The following is a 12,321-nucleotide window of genomic DNA, read 5'->3' as shown; positions in this document are numbered from 1 at the left end:
TGTGGTTTCCTAAGACTAGTTGCACAATAACTCACTGCTTCCCTTGGCTGCGGGTGGGGATTCCTTTGGCTCTGTGCCACTCCCAGGTGGGCCATCACCTTCCCCGCCCCCCACTTTTCTTCCTTCTCCATATTGAGTTGTCTAGCAGTCCCAGTGCAAGAACCTGAATATTTCAGTTGAAGGTGCTGAATTCACTCACCCTTCTTCATTCCTCTCCATGAGTGCTGCAGACCACAGTGGCTTCTAACTGGCCATCTTAGATCAATCCCCATCATGTAGTAATTCTATTTTTAGTATTCTGAGGAAATCCCATAATTTTACATAATGGCTGTATTAATTTACATTCCCATCAACCATTTACAAAGGTTCTCCTTTCTCCACATCTTCACCAGCACATATAGTCTTTCATCTTCTTGATAACAGCCATTCTGACAGGTGTGAGATGATGGGTCAGTGTGGTTCTAATTCCCATTTCCCTAATGATAAATGATGTTGAACAATTTTTCATATATATATATCTGTTGGCCATTTGTGTGCCTTCTTTGGAGAAATGTCTGCTCAGGTTCTTTGGCCATGTTTTAATCAGATTGCTTTCTTTTTATTGTTTGAGTTTCTCATATATTTTGGATATTAACACTCCCTCATTAGATGTATTAGTATAAACTGCAACTATTTTCTCCCAATCTGTAGGTTGTCTCTTCATTCAGTTGTTTCCTTTGCTGTGCTGAAGCTTTTTAGTTTGATGTAATCACATGAGTTTATCTTTGCTCTTGCTGTCTGAGCTTTTGGGGTCAAATCCAAAAAATCATTGCTCAGAACAATGTCATGGAGATTTCCCTATGTTTTCTTCTTGGAGTTTTATAGTTTCAGGCCTTAAGTTTAAGTCTTTAATCCATTTTGGGTTGATTTTTATATATAGTATAAGATGAGTCCAATTTCATTCTCCTGCATGTGGAAATCCATTTTTCCCAACACCTTTATTTAAAAGACTACTCTTTTCACATTGTGTTTCTTGGCACCTTTTTTTTTTTTTGAGACTGAGTCTTGCTCTTTTGCCCAGGCTGGAGTGCAGTGGTGTGATCTTGGCTCACTGCAGCCTCCACCTCCTGGATTCAAGCAATTCTCCTGCTGCAGCCTCCCGAGTATCTGGGACTACAGGCATGTGCCACCACAATCAGCTAACTTTTGTATTTTTAGTAAAGACAGGGTTTCACCATGTTGCCCAGGCTCGCTGGTCTCAAGTGATCTGCCCGCCTCAGGCTCCCAATGTGCTGGGATTCCAGGTGCGAGCCACTGCACCTGGCCTTCACACCATTTTTTAATAACAAATATGGTTATATATTAATCCAAATATACTTAAAAATCACCTTAAACATCAGTGGTTTAAACACACCAATTAAAAGACAGGGGTTGTCAGAGTGGATAAAAAACAAGACGCAACTGTATGTTGTGTTCAGTATTATCACTGGAGATTTTAATACCCCTCTATCAGTATTAGACAGACAGATCCAGCAAGCAAAAAATTCGGTAAGGACACAGTTGAATTCAACAACACCATCAATCAACTGGATATAATTAACACTTACAGATTACTTCATCCAACAGCAGCACAGTACACATTCTTCTCAAGCTCATATAAAACATTCCCCAGGATAGACTACATTCTGCACCATAAAGCATACCTTAACGCATTTAAAAGAATAGAAATCATACACTGTTTGCTCTCAGACTACAAGGAAATTAAACTAGAAATCAACTACAGAAAGATGGCTGGAAAGTCCCAATTACTTGAAAATTAACACATTTCTAGATAACACACAGGTTAAAAAACTCTCAAGAGGCTGGGCGCAGTGGCTCATGCCTGTAATCCTAGCACTTTGGGAGGCCAAGATGGGTGGATCGCTTGAAGTCAGGAGTTCAAAACCAGCCTGACCAACATGATGAAACCCCATCTCTACTAAAAATACAAAAAATTAGTGGGTGTGGTGGTGCACACCTGTAATCCCAGCTACTCGGGAGGCCAAGGCAGGAGAATCAGTTGAACCCAGGAGGCAGAGGTTGCAGTGAGCCAAGATCATGCCACTGCACTCCAGCCTGGGCAACAGAACGAGACTGTCTCAAAACAAACAAACAAAAACAACTCTCAAGAGACATTTTAAAATATTTTGAAGTAAATAAAAATAAATTTTAAAATAGGATGTAGTGAAAGCAGTACTCAGACTGCAATTTATAGCATTGAATGTGTATATTAGAAAATAAGATCTAAAATCAATAATCTTTGTTTTTACCACAGGAAATAAGAACAGAACAAATTAAATCCAAAATAAACATAAGAAAAGGAATAATCAAAATTAGAGCACAAATCAAAAATAGAAAATAGGAAATCAATAGAGAAAAATCAGTCACACAAAAAGGTAGGTCTTTGAAAAGATCAGTAACAATTGCTAAGCCTTAGCCATACTAAGAAAAACAGAAGACACAAATTACTAACATCAAAAATGAAAAGGGGCCAGGCGTGGTGGCTCACATCTGTAATCCCAGCACTTTGGGAGGCCAAGGCAGGTGGATCACTTGAGGTCAGGAGTTCAAAACTAGCCTGGCCAACATGGCAAAACCCTACCTCTACTAAAAATACAAAAATTAGCCAGGCATGGTGGCAGTTACCTGTAATCGTAGCTCCTCAGGAGGCTGAGACAGGAGAATCGTTTGAACCCAGGAGGCAGAGGTTGCAGTGAGCCGAGATCATACCACTGCGCTCCAGCCTGGGTGACAGAGCAAGACTCCATCTCAAAAAAAAAAGCAAGAGGGGACACAACTACAGCTCCCATAGACATTAAAAAGTTAATAAAGGAATATTATAAACAACTCTAGGCCCACAAATTTAATAAACAAAGTGGAAGAATCAACTCCTTAAAAAGCACAATCTGCCAAAACTCACAGAAGAAATAGGCAATCTGAATGTCTGTATCTTTTAAAGAAATTGGATCAATAATTAATAACCTTCCAAAACAGAAGTCAATAGGCCCATATGGTTGTGTTGGTTAATTCTGCTAAATATTTAAGGAAGAAACTACACCAATTCCTACAAGCAGAATATTTCCTGACCCATTCTATGCAGCCAGCATTATCCCAATACCAAACCAAAGACATTACAAGAAAACTATAGACCAACAGCTTTTATGAACATAAATGCAAAAATCCTCAGTAATAATATTAGCAAATTGAATCCAACAATATATAGAAAGAATTATACAGTATTATCAAGTGGAATTTATCCTAGGTATGTGCACTAGTTCATTCTCTTGCTGCTATAAAGAACTGCCACAGGCTGGACATGGTGGCACACACCTGTAGTCTTAGCACTTTGGGAGGCCAAGGCTGGTGGATCACTTGAGGTAAGGAGTTTGAGACCAGCCTGACTAACATGGTGAAAACCCAGCTCTACTAAATACAAAAAATTAGCCAGATGTGGTGGTGCATGCCTGTAATCCTAGCTAGTTGGGAGGCTGAGGCAGGAGAATTGCTTGAACCCAGGAGGCAGAGGTTGCAGTGAGCTGAGATTGCATCATTGCACTCCAGCCTGGGCAACAAGAGCAAAACTCCATCTTAAAAAAAAAAAAAAAGAACTGCCAGAAAATGGGTAATTTATAACAGAAAGAGGTTTAATTGACTTATAGTTCAGCACGACCAGTGAGGCCTCAGGAAACTAATCACTGCAGAAGGGAAAGTAAACATGTTCTTCTTCACATGGTGGCAGGGAGAAGAAAAATGAGTGCCCAGTGAAGGGGAAGCCCCTTATAAAACCATCGGATCTCACGAAAACTAACTCACTATCACGAGGACAGGATGGGGAAAACCGCCCCCATGATTCAATTGTCTCCACCCGGCCCCTCCCACAACACGTAGGGATTATAGAAACTACAATTCAAGATGAGATTTGCGTGGAAACACAGCCAAATCATATCAGTATGCAAGCCTGGCTTAACATTCAAAAATCAATTAATGTAATCCATCACAATAGCAGGCTAAAGAAAAAAATCAAAATCACACTGATACTGAAAAAGCATTAACAAAATCAAAAAATCATTCATGATAAAAACTCAGCAAACTAGGAATAGAGGGGCAATTTCCTCACCTTGAAAAGAACATCTACCAAAAGCCTACAGCTAACATTATATTAATGGTGAGGAACCCAAAATTTTACCACTAAGATTAGAAAGAAGGCAAGGATGTCTACTCTCACCACTGCTCTTCAGCATCATACTGGAAGTTCTAGCTAATGTAATAAGACAAGAAAAGGAAATAAAAGGTATACAGATTGGACAGGAAGAAACATATACAATTCTCTCCCTTCATAGATGACATAATAGTCTACGTAGAAAATCTGAAATAATCACAAAAAATCTCCTGAAACTAATAAGTGATAATAGCGAAGTGGCAGGATACAAAGTTAATTTCCAACATCAATTGCTTTCCTATAAACCAGCAATAAAGAGGTAGATTTTGAAATATAAAACATTACCATTTACATTACCACTCCTAAAAATGAAATACTTAGCTGTAACTCTTACAACACATGTACAAGATCTATATGAAGTAAACTATGAAACTTTGATGAAAGATGACAACTAAATGGAGAGATGTTCTGTGTTCATAAATAGGAATAATCAACATTGTCAAGATGTTCAGTTCTCCATAACTTGATCTACAAATTCAACACAATCTCAACCAATCCCATGAAGTTATTTTGTAGACATTGACAAACTGATTCTGAAGTTTATATGGAAAGGGCCAGGCATGGTGGCTCATGCCTGTAATCCCAACACTTTGGGAGGACTGCTTGCGCTCAGGAGTTTGAGACCAGCCTGGGTAACATAGTGAGATCCCATCTCTACAAAAAAAAAATTAAAATTATCTGGGTGTAGTGGCATGTGCCTATAGACCCAGCTACTCGAGAGGATGGGGTGGGAGGATCGCTTGAACCCATGAATTCAAGGCTTCAATGAGCTGTGATGGCATCACTGCACTCCAGCCTGGGAGACAGGGTGAGAACCCGTCTCCAAAAAATAATAAAAAATAAAAATTAGGTTTATATGGAAAGGCAGAGGACTCAGAATGGCCAACTCAATGTTAAAGAAGAACAAAGTTGGAGGACTGACTCTATCTGACTTCAAGATTTATTATAAAGCAACAATAATGAAGACAGTGTGGTATTGGCAAAAGAACTGGTAAATAGGCCAATGGAACAGAGTAGAAAGCTCAGAAATAGACTTACATAGTCAACTGAGCTTCAACAAAGGAGCAAAAGTAATACAATGGAGAGAAGACAATCTTTTCAACAAAGATGGTTGAATGGTCAACCATCTTTGTAGATATTCACATGCAAAGAAATAAACCTAGACACAGACTTACACCCTTCATAAAAAATTAACTCAAAATAGATAATAGACATAAATTTAAAATGCAAAACTATAAAATTCCTAGAAGATAACTAGATGACCTTGGGCAAAACAATGACTTTTTAGCTACAACATCAAAGGCACTATCCATGAAAGAAATAACTGATAAAACTGGACTTCATTAAAATAAAACACTTGTGCTCTATGAAAGACAATGCCAATGGAGTAAGACAAGTCACAGACTGGGGAAAAAATACTTCCAAAAGACAAGAAAAAGGACTGTCATCCAAAACATACAAAGAACTCATAACTCAACAATAAGAAAATGAGCCCCAAAACACAAACAGAACCTCGCCAAAGAAGATATACAGATGGTAAGTAAGTATGGGAAAAGATGTTCAACATCATGTCATTAGGGAATCAAAATTAAAACAAGATACCACTACAGATCTACAAGAGTGACCAAACTCCAAAACAATAACACCACCAAATGCTGAAGTGGGTGTGAAACAATGGGTACTCTTTCATTGCTGGTGGGAATACAAAATGGCACATATCCACTTTCAAATACCATTTGACAATTTCTTATAAAATTGAATATATTCTTACCATGCAATCCTGCAACTGCTCTCCTTGATATTTACCCAAAGAAGTTGAAAACTTAGTCCACACAAAAACCTGCACATGGATGTTTATAGGAGCTTTATTCATAATTGCCAAATCCTCAGAACAATCAAAACATCCTGCAGTAGGTTAGTTGGGTAAACTGTTTTACATCAGATGATGGAATATTATTCAGCACTAAAAATAAATGAGTGATAAAGCCATGAAAAGACATGGAGGAAACAAAAATATATATTACTAAGTGAAAAGTGAATGAAGCCAATATGAAAAGGCTACATACTATATGATTCCAAGTATATGACATTCTAGAAAATGCACAACTATGAATATTGTAAAATGATTACTTGGCAGGGATGATGGGGATGAACAGGCAGAACAGGGGATTTTTAGGGCAGTAAAAACAATGGCAGATAAATATACGTTTGTCTAAACACATTGAATGTGTAACACCAAGAATGAACCCTAACGTAAACCATGGGCTTTGGGTAATATGTTGATGTAGGTTCATTAATTGCAACAAAATGTACCAAGTATGGAGGGAAATGCTGATAGTAGGGATGGCTCTGGAAGGCAAAGGGGGAACAGTGAATATATGAGATGCTTTACTTTCTGCTCAATTTTGCTATGAACCTAAAACTGCTCTTAAAAAATAAAGATATTTTTTAATGTTTTATTTTGTGTGTGTTTGTGTGTGAGCAACAAGGCTGTTTATTTCACCTGGGTGCAGGCAGGCTGAGTCCGAAAAGAGAGTAAGCAAAGGGTGGTGGGATTATCATTAGTTCTTATAGGTTTGGGATAGGCAAAGTACCTTCTTAAGGGCAGGATGGGGGGTAGAATATTACAAAGTACCTTCTTGAGGGCAGGGGAGAATATATCATATCAGTTAGGGTGGGGCAGGGAACAAATCACAATTGTGGAATATCATCAGTTAAGCCTATTTTCACTTCTTTTGTGGATCTTCAGTTGCTTCAGGCCAACTGGATGTATACATGTAGATCACAGGTGATATGATGGCTTAGCTTGGGTTCAGAGGCCTGACATTCCAGTCTTCATATATTAATAAGAAAAACAAAACAAAATAGTGGTGAAGTGTTGGGGCAGTGAAAATTTTCGGGGGGTGGTATGGAGAGATAATGGGCGACGTTTCTCAGGGCTGCTTCTAGCGGGATCAGGGGCAGTGTGGGAACCTAGAGTGGGAAAGATTAAACTGAAGAAAGATTTTTGGGTAAGGGGTGATATTGTGGAGTTGTTAGAAGGAGCATTTGTCGTATAGAATGATTGGTGATGGCCTAGATGCGGTTTTGTATGAATTGCGAAAGTAAAAGGAAGACACATGGTCCAAATAAGAGAAGGAGAAAAACAGGTATTAAAGGACTAAGAATTGGGAGGACCCAGGACATCGAATTAGAGAGTGCTCAAGGGGGTTCAGCATAATTATTTGCTTGGCTGGTGAGTTTTTGGGCTCTATCCTTGAGTTTTTTTATGTTGTCATATACCAGGCCAGATTGATTTAGGTAAAAACAACACTCTTTATTTAAAAATATACAGAGTCCTCCTTTTTCAGCAGTGAATAAATTGAGGACTCGGCGATTTTGGAGGAAAGAGAAATGCAAAGCCAGCAATTGTTTGTTAAAGAAGGATTAGAAATGGCTAGGAGAGAGTGAGTGAGATTGATAGTGTGGTGGAGATAGCTGGGGAGAGGTAGAGGGTGGCATAAGAATGGGAACGAGAATAAGAGTATAAAAGTAAAGAATAGGACTTGATCAGGGTGAAAGTGTTGGAGTGTGTCCTGTCAGCAAAGATCATCTATCCACTCCAAGAGGGAGTCAGGAGTGGAGGATTGGGGATAGATATTCACGATGGAAAGGAAATGAGAGGTTTTAAGAGGCGGGATAATGGCTTGTAACCTACATAGAAGAGGTTATGAAATGATGACAGAATAGAATGGGCCTGTGAGGCTGGAAGGAGATATTTTCCTTTGTCCAAGAACCATTTGCCTTGTGTGGGAAGAGACTGACAGGTGGAAACTTCAGTAGGAGAGTAAATAGGAGTGACCAATGAAAAGGAGAAAAACTGGCCATGAGGGACAGAAGTTGGAAAGCTAGCTGCTTCTTTAGCTACCTTATCAGCATAAGCGTTGCCCTGAGTGATGGGATCTGATGCCTTTTGATGGCCCTTGCAGTGAATGACCCCAGCTTCCTTTGGAAGTAAAGTGGCTTTGAGAAGAGTTTTTATTAAAGAGGCATTAATGATGGAGGACCCTTGCATGGTGAGGAAATTTCTTTCTGCCCATGTAACAGCATGGTGGTGCAGGATATGGAAGGCATATTTACAGTCAGTATAAATATTGATGCATAGTCCCTTTGCAAGAGTGAGGTCCCGAGTTAAGGCAATGAGTTGAGCTTGCTGAGAGGTAGTGGAGGGGGCAGAGCGGTAGCCTCAATGATAGATGTGGAAGATACTATAGCATAGCCTGCCTTTGCTGGTGAGTGGCGATTAGGCCTGATGGAACTGCCATCAGTAAACCAGGTGTGATCAGGGTGAGGAACAGGAAAGAAGGAAACATAGGGAAATGGAGTGAATGCCAGGTGTATCAGAGAGATATAGTCATGGGGGTCAGGTGTGGTATCAGGAATAATGTGGGAGGCTGGATTGAAGTCCAGGCCAGGAAAAATGGTAATTGTGGGAGATTCAACAAAGAGTGAGTATAGCTGAAGGAGCTAGGGGGCGGAAAGTATATGCGTCAAGTGTGAGGAGGAAAATAGATTTTGAAAGTTATGGGAACTGTAGAGAGTAAGTGGAGCACAGCTTGTGATTTTGAGGGCCTCTAAAAGTATTAAAGCAGTGGCAGCCACTGCACGCAGACATGAGGGCTAGGCTAAAACAGTAAGGTCAAGTTGTCTGGACAGAAAGACTACAGGGCACGGTCCCGGCTCTTGTGTTAAGAACTCCGACCGCACAGCCCTGCACTTCAGCTGTGTGTAATGAAAAGGGTTGGGATAAGTTAGGGAGAGCTACCGTGGGAGCAGCTTCTAGGGCTGTTTTTAAGGAGTGGTGAAAGGATTTGGGATCTATGGGGTCAGCTAGGTTTATCTAGAATAGAATAATGGGTTGTGGAGGGAGGTACTGAGGATAGGACAGTATATGGGTTTGGCACCATGGGGTGGATAGGCAAGACAATTGGTGATAAAGCGCTGATCCTGAACTAACCTGTAAGACTTGTCCGGTTTTTGGACAGGTAAAATGGGGGAATTGTAAGGAGAGTTTATAGGCTTTAAAAGGCCATGCTGAAACAGGCGAGTGATAACAGGCTTTAATCCTTTTAAAGCATGCTGTGGGATGGGATACTGGCATTGAGCGGGGTAAGGGTGATTAGGTTTTAATGGGATGGTAAGGGGTGCATCATCTGTCACCAAGGAGGGAGTAGAGGTGTCCTGTACTTGTGGATTAAGGTGGGGAGATACAAAGGGAGGATGTGAAGGAGGCTTTGAACTAGGAGAAAAGGTGGCAATGAGGTGTGGCTGTAGCCCAGGAATAGTCAGGGAAGCAGACAATTTAGTTAAAATGTCTCGATCTAATAAGAGAGCTGGGCAGGTGGGGATAACTAAAAAGGAGTGCATAAAAGAATGTTGTCCAAGTTGGCATCAGAGTTGGGGAGTTTTAAGAGGCTTAGAAGCCTGGACGTCAATACCCACGACAGTTATGGAGGCAAGGGAACCAGGCCCTTGAAAAGAAGGTAATGTGGAGTGGGTAGCCTCCATATTGATTAAGAAGGGGACGGACTTACCCTCCACTGTAAGAGTTACCCAAAGCATCTGTGATGGTCCAGGAGGCTTCCAAGGCGATCAGGCAACATCAGTCTTCAGCCACTAAGCCGAGGAGATCTGGGAAGCAGTCGGCCAAGGAACATTGGGTTTGGGCTCCAGGGGCTTTAGGAGCGGCAGTGATGTGAGTCGGACCTCCAGTGGGGGCCCGCACAGGCAGGACATGGCTTAGGAGGAACCTTGGGCTGCGGACATTCTGAGGCCCAGGGGCCAGGCTTTTGGCATTTGAAGCAAGGTCCACAAGGATGTTTTGAAGGAGCCCCTGGGAGCTGTGGCTTGGATGTTCTGAAGTTCTTGTATGCTGGAGACATGGTTGTAGGTTGTCTTATAGCAGAGGCAAGTAGCTGTAACTCAGAAACACGTTGCTGTCTGGCTACCTCCTCTCTATTATGGTACACCTTGAAGGTGAGGTTAATTCCTCTTGTGGGGTTTGAGGGCCGGATTCCAATTTTTGAAGTTTTTTTCTAATGTCAGGAGCTGACTGGGTGATAAAATGCATATTGAGAGTAAGAAGGCCTTCCTCTGGGGTCTAGGACAGTAAAGTATCTAAGGGTTGTTGCCAAAAGGGCCATGAACTGGGCTGGGTTTTTATATTTGATGAAAAAGAGCCTAAATCCTGACTGATTTGGGAGAGGTCGGATAAAGAAAAAAGGAGCATTAACCTTGACTATGCCTTTAACTCCAGCCACCTCTTTAAGAGGAAATTGTTGGGCAGGTGGGGAAGGGCTATAGTCGCGGAAGGAAACTAAGCCACACCGGGTGTGAGGAGGGAAGGTGATAGAAAGATTATAGGGTGGGGGAGCAGAGGCTGAGGAAGAATTGGGACCTGGCATGGCCTGGCGAGGAGCAGCCAGGTGAGAAGGGGAGAGGTCAGATGAGTCCATAGAAAAGGATTCAAAGGACTCAGAGCTTGGTGTGGAGACTGAAGGAACAGACAGGAGAGAAAGAAGAAAGATTTGGGATGAGTCACATTGGGAGCAGAGACTAGGGAGGGACCAATGTGTAAAAGAATGCCTAGACGTCAGGCACCTCAGACCATTTGCCCATTTTTCAACAAAAATTATCTAGATCTTGTAGGATAGACAAATCGAAAGTGCCATTCTCCAGCCACTTGGAACTACTGTTGAGTTTGTATTGGGGCCAAGTGGTATTGCAGAAGAAAATAAGGCGTTTAAGTTTTAGGTCAGGTGTAAGTTGAAGAGGTTTTAAGTTCTTGAGAACACAGGCTAAGGGAGAAGGGGGAATGGGGGGCGGAAGGTTGCCCATAGTGAAGCAGATAAGTTTAAAGAGAAAGGTAGAGACACGGAGAAGGGGGTGGGCAAGCAGCCCTGGGCTGCAATGTGGGTAAGCAGCCAAAGCAGACATCCCAGCAACTGACTTGCCACCAAGGGAATGTGGGTGAATGACCAAGGCAGGCTTCCCTGCAGTGATCAGACACCAATGAAATGTGGGTGAATAATCAGTCAGGCGTCCCCACAGTGATTAAACACCAAGGGAAGACTGTCTTCCTGAGTCCGTGACCAGCACCGGAGTTTTGGGTCCACGGATAAAATGTGTCTCCTTTGTCTCCACTAGAGAGGAAAAACAACTGGAATTGGAAGGACAGGGAGATTGAAGGGTAGCGAGAGAGGCTGGAGAAGAGAGTGAAAAGACTGCTTACCCGATTTGAAATTGGTGAGATGTTCCTTGGGCTGGTTGGTCTGAGGACCCAAGGTGGTAGGTGGATCTCTTCACAGAGTGAGGGTAAGGACAGGGGACTGGTCTCCCGAAGGAGTCCCTCTGACCCAGGTCTTTGGCACCAAATGTCTCTTGCGTCCGTGTGAAAAGACCATCAAACAGGCTTTGTGTGAGCAACAAGGCTATTTCATCTGGGTGCAGGTGGGCTGAGTCCAAAAAGAGAGTCAGCCAAAGATGCTTTAAAGTTTATGAATTAAAATAAGACATAAAACTGGTAAAATTCAAATTAGGTCTGTAGTTTAGTTAACAGTAGTACACCAAAGTTAATTGTTTTGATAAAATATTATTGTTAAAGTGTTATCATTGGGAAGTAACTGAGTGACAGGTAAACAGGAACTCTGTAATATGAGTCTAAAGCTATTTCAAAAAAAGCTTTTAGCGCAGGGCACAGTGGCTCGTGCCTGTAATCCCAGCGCTTTGGGAGGCCAAGGCAGGATGATTACTTGAGCCCAGGAGTTTGAGACCAGACTGGACAATACCCCATATATAGAAAAAATAATTTTAAAAAATTAGCCATCATGGTGGTGAAAGCCCTGTAGTCCCAGCTACTTAAGGGGCTGAGGCAGTGCTGCTTGAGCCCAGGAGTTTAAGATTACAGTAAACTATAATTGAGCCACCGTACTCCGGCCTAGGAAACAGAACAAGACCCTCTCTCAAAAAAAAAAAAAAAAAAAATTAGAACAGGTAAGTTAGTCAAATGAAGAAGGCTATTATTTACCAGAATTTATATACACCTT

The sequence above is a fragment of the Nomascus leucogenys genome, chromosome 9 (genome assembly GCF_006542625.1).
Source record: "Nomascus leucogenys isolate Asia chromosome 9, Asia_NLE_v1, whole genome shotgun sequence".
Lineage (NCBI taxonomy): Eukaryota > Metazoa > Chordata > Mammalia > Primates > Hylobatidae > Nomascus > Nomascus leucogenys.
The sequence above is the reverse complement of the archived record's forward strand: the minus strand, read 5'-3'. Positions refer to the sequence as shown.